Genomic DNA, 13939 nt, shown 5'->3' with positions numbered 1-13939 from the left:
TTGTTGTTGTTGTTGTTGTTGTTGTTGGCTGAAAGTTTAGAAAGATGGCAAGTGGGTGTGGATCCACTTTACATGGAAACAAACTCTGATATAAATTTTAACTACATCATTAAGTCATAAATATTGAATTTAATAGGGTAGAATAATTTGCTTGAATAAACATAATTGTAATACCCGTGTTTTTTCTTAGCTCAAAAATCATCTCAAAGATGTTAGAACTTGCTTTGAAATAAGAATTTATTCTTATACACGTGTTATTTATATAATTTTTACTTCCTATCACGGGAAAAATTTAATGACCTTTCCATCGATATATAATTCGCCCAAATCCGACACCCGAGCAAAGAGTTAGAGCCTTTTTAGTGAGACAGTGTTTGACCTGAGCCTTCAACGCATCGTGGAGATAGATCGAATGGTAATTGTCAATTTCCTGTGCTGCTCTGCGATAATGGCACGTTGCGCCAAACTTCCAATTTGTAGACAAGGTGGAAACGCGATAGCCCCGAGTCGCGCCACCGTGCAGTTTCCCAATTGTCAATTTCCAGTGACACGGCGTGATAATGCCGTGTCGCGCCAAGGGCCCAATCCAGGAAATTTTACTGAAAATTAAATTACATGTCCAGGGTTAAAAGGGTCAGTTTTCCCCCCTTATATAAGCTTCCAAACATGCGATTTAGCCCTTATTCATCCAAAATATTGATGTTTTTCTCAAACACTCTCAAGAACTCAAGCTAGGGTTTTCATAAAAGGTCTAATTTCAATAAGGTTTCACTATCAATCTTCATGAAATCACGATCTAAGATTTGCATAGTGTTTATTCATGGGCTCCTTTCATCCATGAAGTCCAAGAATCCTTTTTCAACTACAAGTTATGGATTTTCTTTATGTGTTCATGCTTTGTATGTTCTCTTTCATGTTGATAAATGAGGAATTGATTTCTATTCCATGATTCGATGAAAAATTCCTAGTGGGTTGATTAATATAGATAAAGATTTATGAAATCTCTTGACTAAAACCTTGTATGATGAAATTGGAATTGAACCATGATGTTTTATTGGTATACCATGATGTTTACATGTATTATGTCTACCACATGTTTGATAAAATGCCTAGATGAAGGAAATTTGCTTAACTAGAATGATTTCATGAAAATCTCCATAAATTTACAAGCTTATGTTTATTTGACGTTTGATGAAATGCTTCAATAAACGTATTGTGGTGATTATCATGTATTCTATAATATCAAGTCATGTCAGTTTCCTTCCAATGATTCCTGGGGGTACTTGTACCCGAAATATTAGTTGTGTACCTAGATCCATGTCATGTTTTCACGATACTCTCAGTCAAGCGATAAACTCTTAGACTTCAGATAGTCTTATGACTCAGGAAAAGTCTTCATGATCTCATGACTCAGTCAGTTGTTAGATATATGTAGTATTCTGTCAGCCATGAAAATTCAGTAACTTAGTCAATGCTCAGTTCAATTCAGTAAATCATGTTCAGGGTCCATTCAGATGGGAGTAGGAATTAGCACTGAGTGAACCCAAGGATGGGGACTTGCCTGTTATACGAGGGTGTAATTCCTAGAAGCAATCCTTGCATTCCAAAATTATGTAGACAACATAGGTTGAGACATCGTAGCCTTCTATATGAGGGTAGATGAGGTGGCTTAACCTGCTATGTGAGGGTTCCCACCATTCTCTCTAGAGTTACATGTTATATGAGGGTTACTCACATGTTATCCTTACCAGTGGCACAGTATTAACACCCTTCCAATCAGGGCATAGATTGGACCACAGCTCAGCTATTATAGCACATTTAGGGGATGTCGGCTAGATTCTACTTCCTATAGTTTCATGTTACAAAATCAGGACTGTCAAATACAGTCAATCAGTCTCAATAATAGAACTCAGATAGTTCTTCAGATTTTAGGACTGTCAGATATAGTACGAAACTCAGATAGTACCATCAGATTTAGCACTGTCAGCTACAGTCTCCCATGTTATCAGGTATAGTCAGATACAGTCATTCATATTATCAGTTATATCATGTTATCAGTATCCAGACTAAGTAGTCATGCTACCATAGTATCAGTATTATGTTATCACGTTGTCAGTTACAGTTGTGTATTTATGTATGCATTCTCACATTCATGTTAGACAGTCAGTTAGTATTGATCATGCATGCAAACCCTTGCATATAGCCTACCTCATATGCATACTCGATACTTATGTGTTGATGCATTCATGCTATGGTTCTTTATTTTTATGTTACACCATAGGTTCAGAGATACGAGTTCCAGATCGGTAGTCGATTCCAGACTCAGTAGTCAAAGTAGAAGTTAGTCCTCATCCTTCGAGGAGATAATGATTTTATAGTATCTCATTGATTAGCTTGTTAGTTTGAGTTAGTTGGGGACATGTCCCATCAACTCCTTATTCAGATTCTTCCGACTGTAGAGTCTTTCAGACTAGATGCCGACTAGGTACAGACTATCATGTTCATACTTTAATATTTTCATTTTTGTTTTGGGTATTCTATTTCCCCACACAGATGTTATATCATTCAGTTATGTTCAGTATTGAATCTTATGGCCTTTCAGTACATGTTTCCACATTATTAAGTTATCTTTTGGAGTATACAGTAACGGATATCAGTATGGGTTAACTTGTGGTCCCTCAGGGTCAAGAGCACCGTGTAGCATTCTGATTCAGCAAATCATTTCATTACAAACTTGGTAACATAACCTAAGGTTCAATAGAGTCCTAGGAAGTCTGAAAGCCGCATCTAGTAGAGTCTTGTACATGGGTGTATTGCACGCCATATTTATGTGCAAGAGGCTATGAGATATTTTTAGAATAGTTTCCCCTCTTTCAGTATTCATGTCGTGCCTCTGAGCATAATCACAAGTTAGTCTCTCAGTCTAATCCGTTTCTCCCTTTCTTCTACAAAACATGCCTCCTAAAAGAAGACGTGGAAATTAATCAACCCCTCAGCCCAAAGAACCTTTGGGCGATCATGTTTCTCATGCAGAGTTCAGGACGACATTTACTACTCTTGCTTAATTAGTCACTGCTCATAATGAATGGCCAATAGTCATTTCGGCCAGCCCAGTGGCCAACTCAGCTGCAGCTAGAATTTTGGACTTCACCTGAATAAATCCTCCAACCTTCCTTGGGTCAAAGGTAGATGAAGACCCTCAGGAATTCATAGACCAAGTTTAGAAAGTGACAGACACCATAGGTGTGACTACTGCTGAGAGTGCTGAGCTAGTTGTATACATGTTGTAGGATGTGGCTCATGCTTGGTTCAAATAGTAGAAGTCAAAAAGATTAGATGATGCAGGTCCTATAGAGTGGGACGAGTTTGTAACTGCTTTCTTAGACAAATTCTTTCCCTAAGAGTTTAGAGAAGCCAAGGTGCTAGAGTTCATCAACCTCAGGTAGGGAAATATGACAGTGAAAGAGTATTCTTTTAAGTTTACTCAATTAGACAATTATACCCCTCATGTGGTTGCAGACAGTAGATCCAAGATGAGTAAATTCACTTCAGGGGTGAATGACAACGTGGTTAATAAGTGCAGATCCGCCATGCTGAACAGTGACATGACCTTGGCTAAACCTATAACCCATGCTCAGCAGATAGAAGAGCAGAAAATTAAGCAGAGGGAAAAGAAGAATAAGAAAGCTAGGATAGGTATCTTAAATTTTAGTCAACCTAAATCAGAAGGAGGAAACCATTCTCAATTTTATCCTAGGTCAATAGTTCTAGCTCTCTCTACAGCCAGTGCTCCAATTCCTAAGTTCAGAGAGGGTAACAAAGATAGAGCTCCAGGCTCTAATACCTAGGGCATAATTAGTAGTGCTCGCACCTATCCTCTTTTCCAGACTTGCGGTAAGCACCATCAGGGTGTATGTAGAGCAGGTATTAGAATTTTTTGTAGTTGTGGCAAGCCAAGCCATAGAGTTAGAGATTTTCTGTAGCCAGGTCCTCAGGGTCAACAAAACAGCTCTTTAGCTTAGTCCGATCGCCCAAGTCAGTAGGGTGCCACTTCCAGTGCTATTAGCGGGCAACACCCGAATCGTCTTTATGCTCTTCAAACTCGACACGATCAGTAAAGTTCTCCTGATATAGTTACAAGTACATTACAGATATTTCAAGTGCATGTTTACGCTTTGCTAGATCTAGAAGCTTCCTTGTCTTTTGTTACTCCTTATATAGTAGTTTATTTTGGAATCAGTCCCAAAATTCTAGCAGAGCCCTTCTCAGTTTCTACCTAGTGGGTAAAACCATCATAGCCTGACGAGTATATAGAAACCTCTCGGTTATGATATTTTAGAAAGTCACATCAACAGATTTAGTCGAGTTAGAGATAACTGATTTTGATGTCATTCTCAGCATGATTGGCTTCATTCCAACTATTTCACAATCAACTGTATAAATAGAATAGTTTGGTTTCAGTTCTCGAATGAACCCATCCTTGAGTGGAGGGGTAGTACTTCATGGTTCAGGGGTCAACTTGTTTCCTACCTTTGGGAAAGGAAAATTTTATCTAAGATATGTGTTTATCATCTAATTCATATAAGAGATTCCATTTTTGAGGCTCCCAGTCTTGAATCAGTTCCAGTAGTGAATGAATATTCAGATGTCTTTCCTGAAGATCTTTTAGGAATTCCTCCCGAAAGGGAAATAGACTTTGGTATTGATCTTTTTTCAGATACTCAGCCTATCTCTATTCTAACATACAGAATGGCATTAGTAGATCTCAGAGAACTGAAAGATCAATTGAAGGATCTCTTAGTTAAGGGATTCATCAGACCCAGTATTTCCTTGTGGGGCGCACCAGTGTTATTCATGCGCAAGAAAGATGGCTCACTCAGAATGTGTATAGATTACCGTCAACTCAATAATGTCACAGTCAAGAACAAGTATCCTTTTCATGAATAGATGAATTATTTGACCAACTTCAGGATGCCAGTTATTTCTTTAACCTAGACCTCAGATTCGGCAATCATAAGCTCAGAGTTAGAGAATGTAACATCCCGGAAATAGTTTTTTGTATGCGGTATGGTCACTTCAAATTTCTAGTCATGTCATTTGGTCTTACCAATTCCCCAGCCATTTTCATAGACTTGATGAACCAAGTGTTCAAACAGTACTTAGACATGTTCGTTATAGTCTTCATAGATGATATTCTGGTCTATTCTCACACCGTGCGAGATCATGTAGACCATCTTAAAATAGTACTCTAGACACTCAAATATCATCAGTTATTTGCCAAATTCAGTAAGTGTGAGTTTTGGTTAAGATCAGTAGCATTCCTTGGCCATATTATTTCCGATGATGGCATTATAGTAGATCCTCAAAAAACAAAAGCAGTAAGCAAATGGCCTCACCCTATTTGTCCATATGATATCAGGAGTTTCTGGGGTTTGGCTAGCTATTACAAATGGTTTGTTGAGGGATTTTCTTTTATTACATCTCCTATGTCCAGATTGACTCAGAAGAAGTTCAAGTTTCAGTGGTAAGATTTATGCGACAAGAGTTTTCAAGAATAGAAGACTCGACTCACCTCAGCTCCAGTTCTAGCATTACCAGATGGTTCAGACAGTTTCGTAGTATATTGTGATGCATCTAGAGAGTGTTTAGGTTGTGTCCTCATACAGCATGGTAAGGTCATACCCTACGTCTCTAGATAGCTTAAACCCCATAAGAAGAATTATCCTACTCATGACCTTGATTTAGCAGCCGTAGTATTTACCTTAAAGATTTAGAGGAATTATCTCTACGGAGTTCATGTAGACGTCTTCACAGATCATAAGAGCCTTCAGTATGTCTTTTCTCAAAAAGATCTCAATTTTTGATAGAGAAGGTGGTTAGAGCTCATGAAAGATTATGACATGAGTGTCCTCTATCATTCAACCAAGGCCTATGTAGTAGCCGACGCTCTCAGTGGACTCTCTATGGGTAGTGTTTCTCATGTTGAGGATAGTAAGAAGAAGTTAGCTCAAGAAATCCACCAACTTGCTAGACTAGACGTTCTCTTAGCTGATTCTTCAGAGGGTGGTGTATGTGTTTAGAGTAGTTCAATATCATCTCTAGTTTCTGAGGTGAAAGATAGGAAAGATAATGATCTTAGCCTGTCAAGCTAAAAGAGTCAGTTCAGAATCAGAAAGTGAGGTTTTATCCCAAGGGGGAGATGGCGTCCTCCGTTGTCAGGGTCATCTATATGTTCCAGGTGTTGATGACATAAGGTAGTGAATTCTTTTAGAAGTGCATGGTGAGAGTTACTTTATTCATTTAGGGGCCACTAATATGTACTGTGACTTGTAGGAGATCTATTAGTGGATTGGGATGAAAAGATATATTACAAAATTTGTGGCTAAGTGCTCTACATGTCAGCAAGTTAAGATAGAGCATTAGAAGACTAGTGGTCCTATGCAGGAGTTCAGTATTACTACTTAGAAGTGGAAAGTTATAAACATGAACTTCGTGATGGGTTTGCCTTGAACTCATCATCGACATGATTCAGTCTGGGTGATTGTAGACAAAATGACCAAACCATCTCTTTTCCTTCTAGTTCATACCTTTTATTCGACCTAGGGTTAAACCAAGCTCTACATCAAGGAGCTGGTCAGATTGTACGGTGTTTTATTGTCAATTATCTCAGACAGAGGTACCCAGTTCACACTCATTTTTGGAAAGAATTCCAAAAGGGTCTTGGTACCCAAGTTTATCTTAGTACAGCCTTCTATCCTCAGACAGATGGTCAATCAGAAAGAACCATTCAGATGCTAGAAGATATGCTAAGGGCACATGCAATTGATTTCAAGGGAAGTTGGGATGACCACATGCCTTTGATTGAGTTTTCATACAACAACAGCTATCATTCCAGTATTCAGATGGCTCCATTCGAAGATCTCTATGGTAAGAGATATAGATCTCCAATTTGTTGGTTTGAAGTTAGTAAGGTATAAGTCATAGGTCCTGACTCAGTATTCGACGCCTTAGAGAAAGCTGAGTTAATTAAAGAAAGACTTTGGGCTGCTCAGATCTGACAGAAGACTTATACAGATGTTCATAGAAAGGATCTCCAGTTCGATATTTGTGACTATGTCTACCTCAAGATCTCTCCTATGAAGGAAGTGAAGAGATTAGGCAAGAAGGGAAAGCTTATTCCCTGATATATCGGTCCCTTCAAGATTGTCCATCGATTCGGCAAGGTAGCCTATGAGCTCGAATTGCCTTCAGATCTATTCTCATTTCATCAAGTCTTTCATGTCTCTTTGCTCAAGAAATATATAGGTGACCCATCAGTCGTAGTCCCTATTCAGAGCATAGATGTTCAGAACACCCTCTCTTATGAAGAGATTCTAGTTGAAATCTTAGACTATCATACTCGTAGATTGAGGAACAAACAAGTCCCTCTAGCTAAAGTTCATCAGTGAAATCAGTCCATAAAGGGAGATACTTGAGAAGCAGAAGCAGATATGCATACCAAGTATCCTCACCTTTTCCCCGTCAACTCAGATCAAGCTCAAGGTAATAGTTCTCCTTAAGCATACTCAGTTTTATGATTAGGGAGCATCACTAACTTAGCATACCAAGATAATCTTGGTATCAAGTACCACTGCGTATTTAGTCATGCATTTATGTATTATATCAGTTATATAGTTATGTATCAGACATGCATCTTATTGGGACAAAACTTAGTTCTTTAGAACTTTTAGTTATGCATTTATCATTCAGTTACACATGAATCAAATATTCATATTTAGTATGTTATGTTCAGCTTGTCAGTCACGTTCGTCATGAGATCATGTTTCAGTTATTCATTTTCAGCTCATTGTTTCCTCTCTCAGTCAGTCTCATTCGAGGACCAATGTTATCAAGGGGGAGATATTGTAATACCCATGTTTTTTCCTAGCTCAAAAATCATCTCAAGAATGTTAGAACTTGCTTTGAAATAAAAATTTATTCTTATACACATGGACAAGGTGGCAATGTGATAGCTCCTCATCACGCCACCGTGCAGTTTCCCAATTGTCAATTTATAGTGACATGGAGCAATAATGTCGCGTCGCACCAAGGGGACAATTCGAGAAATTTTACTGAACATTAAATTATGTGTCCAGGGTTAAAAGGGTCAATTTGCCCCTCCATATAAGCTTCCAAACATGGGATTTAGCCCTTATCCCTCAAAAATATTGATGTTTTTCTCAATACTCTCAAGAACTCAAGCTAGGGTTTTCAAAAAAGGTCCAATTTCAAGAAAGTTTCATCATCAATCTTTAAAAAATATGATATAAGGTATGCATAGTGTTCATTCATGGGCTCTTTTCGTCCATGAAGTCCAAGAATCCTTTTCAACTACAAGTTATGGATTTTCTTCATATGTTCATGATTTGTATGTTCTCTTATATGTTGATAAATAAGGAATTGATTTGTATTCCATGATTCGATGATAAATTCGATGCGGGTTGATTAGTATAGATAAATATTTATGAAATCTCATGATTAAAAGCTTGTATGATGAAATTGGAATTGAACCATGATGTTTAATAGCTATACCATGATGTTTACATGTACTATGCCTACCATATATTTGATAAAATGCCTAGATGAATAAAATTTGCCTAACTAGCATGATATCATCAAAATCCCCATAAATGTACAAGCTTATGCCTCTTAGATGTTTGATGAAGTGCTTTAATAAACATAGTGGTAATTATCATGTATACAACAATATCAAGTCATGTCAGTTTCCTTCCATCAAGTCCTGGGATACTTATACCCGAACTATTAGTTGTGTGCCTAGATCCATGCATGTTTTCATGATACACTGAGTCAAGATATTAAATATTAGACTTCAGAAAGCCTTATGACTGAGTAAAAATCATCATGATCTCATGACTTAGTCAGTTGTCCGATATCAGTAGTATTCCGTCAGCCACAAAAATTCAGTAACTCAGTCTATGCTCAGTTTAGTTTAGTAAATCATGTTCAGTGCACATTCAGATAGGAGTAGGAATTAGTACCAATTGAACCCAAGGATGGGGACTCACCTGTTATACGAGGGTGTAATTCCTAGAAGCAATCCTTGTGTTCCATAACTATGTAGCAAGAATAGGTTGAGACATCGTAGACTGCTATATAAGGGTAGATGATGTGGCTTAACCTGTTATGTGAGGGATCCTACTATTCTTGCTAGATTTACCTTTTATATGGGGGTTACTCATATTTTGTCCTTACCAGTGGTGCGATATTGACAACCTTCCAATCAAGCCATAGATTGGACTCCAGCTCAGCTATTATGGCACATTTAGGGCATGTTGGTTAGATACTACTTCCCGTAGTTTCATTTTACAAAATCAGGACTATCAGATATAGTCAATTAATCTCAGTAATAGAACTCAGATAGTTCTTCAAATTTTAGGACTGTTACATACAGTCAACTCAGATACAGTACGGAACTCAGATACTTCAATCAGATTTAGGACAGTTAGCTATAGTCACCCATATTATCTATTATATTTATATACAGTCATTCATGTTATCAGTTATGTCATTTTATCAGTATCCATTAGTCATGCTACCATGGTATCAGTATCATGTTATCATATTGTCAGTTAAAGTTGCGTATTTATGTATGCATTCTCACGTTCATGTTAGACAGTCAGTTAGTATTGATCATGCATGCAAACCCTTGCATATATCCTACCTCACATGTATAATCGGTACATATGTACTGACATATTTGCTCTATGGTTCTTTCTTTTTACGTTACATCTAGGTTCAGAGACATGAGTTCTAGATCAGCAGTAGATTCTAAATTTAGAAGTCAGAGTAGAAGTGAGTCCTCATCCTTTGAGGTCATAATGATTTTCTAGTATCTCATTGATTTGCTTATTAGTTGAAGTTAGGTGGGTACATATCCCGTCAACTCCTTATTTAGATTCTTCAGACAGTAGAGGCTTTTAGACTAAATGCAGACTATCATGTTCAGATTTTAGTATTTTCAGTTCTATTTTTCATATTTTATTACCCCATACAGATGTTTTGTCATTCAGTTATGTTCAGCATTGAACTTTATGGCCTTTTGGTGTATGTTTCCACATTATTAAGTTATCTTATGCAGTATACAGGTGCATATATTAGTCATTGGTCAGCTTGTGGTCCCTTGGGATTATGAGCACCATGTAGTATTTCGATTCAGCAAATTGGGTTGATGAATCCAGAGGTATTAGTGGAGACTCAAATATATTCCAAGTATCAATTTTGGATGAATCTAGAGGTGTTGGTGGAGACTCAAATATATTCTAAGTCTTAAGCTACTACAAGGAAATTCGGTGTAATTGCTAAAGCTTCCTTTTGATGCTTTATCGGAGGGTTCTTTAGCAGATATTTGGGCACTTTAACTACCCTGACCAAATTGGGTAAGTTCCACATTAGCAGCTAGTTGGCTGTTAAGGTGCTATCCACCGTATCACCAACCAACCGCCTTAGTGGACTTCTATATAAGGAAGGTACCGCCTTAGAACCTACTGTTAAAGTGGCCCAGTGTCTGCTTAAGTGGTATCCACATACCTGGGAAGGGTATAAATACCCCATATATCTTGATTTTCAAAATTCTCATCCATTCTCAAGGATATTAAACCCTTAAAAGTGGGAAAACTTAGAAAAATCATTAGTGGGTTAATTTGGAGCTTGGGTAAAGTTAATTTACGAGTTTCTTCTTCAAATTTTTGTGAAGCATCCATTATTTTCTAGGTTTAACTCTCCATCCTTTTAAAAAATCTTTAAAAAAATGGTGGTTATAGCACCATTCAAGCTCAGAATCCAGTCATTTTTAGGGCAATGTTCCTTGATCATAGAGGGACATTATGTTGACTTTCTGTAACTTAGTCACCACATAGATTTTTATGTAAATATTGGACTTAAAGCATAATTATGCAATATAGGTATCACTGTTCTCGTTTGATATATAGATTGTGATTTTGATAGTGTCAGATCTTGAGGAAGCTTCTTAGAAGGTTAAATCTGTGGATTAGAAGAATTTTTAGGCTTTTCTAAGGTAGAAATAGCCTAAAATGAATTTCAAGGATTACAAGTGGATCCTTACAGCCCACCTTAGGTTAAGACATCTTAACATTTGTAGACTTAATTATACATGTTCTGCCCTTGGTAATGCATATGTTGGTACTTTAAAGAGATTATATATTTATTGATTATGCTAGTTTAGTAATTGAGATTTGGTACTAATTTTGGGTAAGTTTTGGTGGATAATTATTGTGATTTAGTGATATGGATTATGATTATGGTTTATTTACATAATCTACTGATATGGTCTTATGATATATGAGTTTTAGTTTGAGTCTAACATTTGTTTGTGATAGCGATATATGAGTCCCAGTTCAAGTCCGACATTTTATCATGATGTTAGTGATATGATTTTTGATTTAACTCCAGTATATAATGAAAATGATGATTACACTACTGAGTTCTAGTTCAACTTTTGAATTTTGGGAGTTATTAATGATATGATATGGTTTTGATAGATTCTTGGTCATGGCATGATATTTGATAATTTATGGTTATTGGGTTATTTACTTTCCTTGTTTGTACCGTATAGGATTATGGGGGCCTGTGTTGGGTTTTTATACTTTTTTACACTTAATGGCTTATAGGGACAAATCTTGTAGTTATAGTCGTGTGTATTACATTTTCCTATGTATGTATTTATTCTTGAACAACCATGTTGGAGATTATTTCTAGCTTTTACTTTCTACCTTAACTTAGTTATTTTATATTGTATCTTATCGTATTTATATCATGATTTAGTTTAGTCAGCCGATGATGCCTACTGAGTTCCCATAGTCTTGGTACTCATACTACACTTTTTTACCTTTATATAATAAATTAGATTGCTAGTTGTCACCGCTGATTCATCAATGATGATGAGTTTATTTTAGAGAGAAGGTGAGCTCTTGAAGTTAGAGTCGCCCCTTTTTCCATCTATTTATCCATGTCTAGTCTTTTATTTTTGAGATAAACTGTATCTTTCTATTAAATAATTATAGTTTAGTTCTAGTAGGTCTTGTACCAACCCTATTGAATCTTAGGATGGTTGACATTCTTTTATCTATCTATTAGATTGTTATTTATGCTTTATTGCTGATTTAACTCTTTAAATGTCAATTTTTGAATTTTAGACCATTTTCAAATAGGTTAGTCCATTGTGTCTAGCTTTAGGCTATGCTTTGTCTTATCTATTTGTGGGATTTAGTAGGGGCCATTATGACTCCTAAATCAGGTCATTACAAATTGGTATCAAAACCTAGGTTTCATCGGTATTATTGGTACAAATGTAAGTGTCTAGTAGAGTCTCGCTGATTAGAATGATTATGTATGTTTCTTATCTTTTAAGGTTGTAAGACACTCTTAGGAGTTCTTCAATTCCTTCCCTCATTTCATGCTAAGAGTCTAAGTAGGTCTATAAGGCATTTCTTTGGTTTCACTCTTTCATAGATGGCTAGGACACATGCTACCGCTATATGTGATAAGGTTCCTGAGATCAAGTCTAGGGATTCTGTCTTTGTTCATGGATTGCATAAAGGTCATTGACGAATGAAGGACGTGTCCCTAGGTAGGTAATAGGATAGGGATCCTTCACCTGATCCTATCCATTCTCTCGAGATAGATATTCTTTCACCCTAGCTAGTGGTGGGACAAGGAGAAACATATGCTTCATTAAGGTTTATGTCTTCTTCAGTGCTCAAGGATGATTTGGTTCAGCTTTTTGGGTTGGTTAGTTATGCTCTGTGTGATGGTGTATAGATAGATCAGACTGGTACTGAGGCTGGGCAAAACCTGTAGCTGTGGCTTCTAAAGTTGAGGTCCCTCCTGCATTAGTAGTTGCTCAACTTAGGTTAGATTTCTAAGGTTAACTCTACTTAGGTTTTCTAGTTCACCGAGTGAAGATGTGAATGAGTTATTGATTGCTTGTGAGGATAGGCTTCATAATTTAGGTCTATTTGAGACTCGTGGGGTGGATTATACAAATTTTTAGTTGTGCTTTGTAGTGTTACATTAGTGAAGAGGTCATCCTGATTCCAGGACAACTAAATCTCCCCTATTGATATGTACTCAATTCTCTAATATCTTCTTGGAGAAGTATATGCCTTCCGGTCTTAGAAATCAATTGGAAGATCGGTTCTCTAGGATGGAGCATGGTTCCATGATTTTTGTGAAGTGTGAGGTTCAATTTCATGAGTTGTCTAGGCATGCTTCTTTTATTCTAACTACTTAGTATAAGCAAGTTTATTGCTTTATTTAAGGATTGAGACTTCTCTTTTTATGTCTACACAAAGTTTAGTTGTTTTGAGTATTGATTTTCTTAATGTTTCAGATCATGCTTCGATTATATAGGAGAGGCATCATGAGGACTAAGGGGCAAAAAGGTGCGGTATCAAGGTCTTTTAATTGGCAGTTGCAGTTGCTCACAATTCAGAGGTAGTGGCCCTCTGTACCAAAACTATTAGCATCAGGGTTAGTCTTGTCATCCAGTGTAGGCCCCACGTTAGATTAATGATGGAGGATAGTTTAGTTTTGATGATTGTTCTAGCCAGTGTAGTGTCAGTCTTCATGAGGTTCATCTTCTGGATATTCTAGTCCTGGTGGTTTTTTAAGGTCAACTAGATCTTATGATTTTGGTATAACTCCTGGGCATCATATAGTTATTGAGCTCTTGGTCATTCTCATGAGATTGCCCCAGCAATGGAGCGATGTTTCCTTTAGTTCAGAATATTCCCACTATCCGATAATTTTTTCCCCTACTACAGGTGGTAGGAATAGTTGTAGAGGTAGTACCTAGAGTTCTTATGGAGCTTCTCAAATAGGTAGGATAGGAGATCAGTCAGGTAGCTTGCATGGTATGTTG

This window comes from Capsicum annuum, chromosome 6, assembly GCF_002878395.1.
Source record: "Capsicum annuum cultivar UCD-10X-F1 chromosome 6, UCD10Xv1.1, whole genome shotgun sequence".
NCBI lineage: Eukaryota > Viridiplantae > Streptophyta > Magnoliopsida > Solanales > Solanaceae > Capsicum > Capsicum annuum.
Note: the sequence above shows the minus strand (reverse complement) of the source record.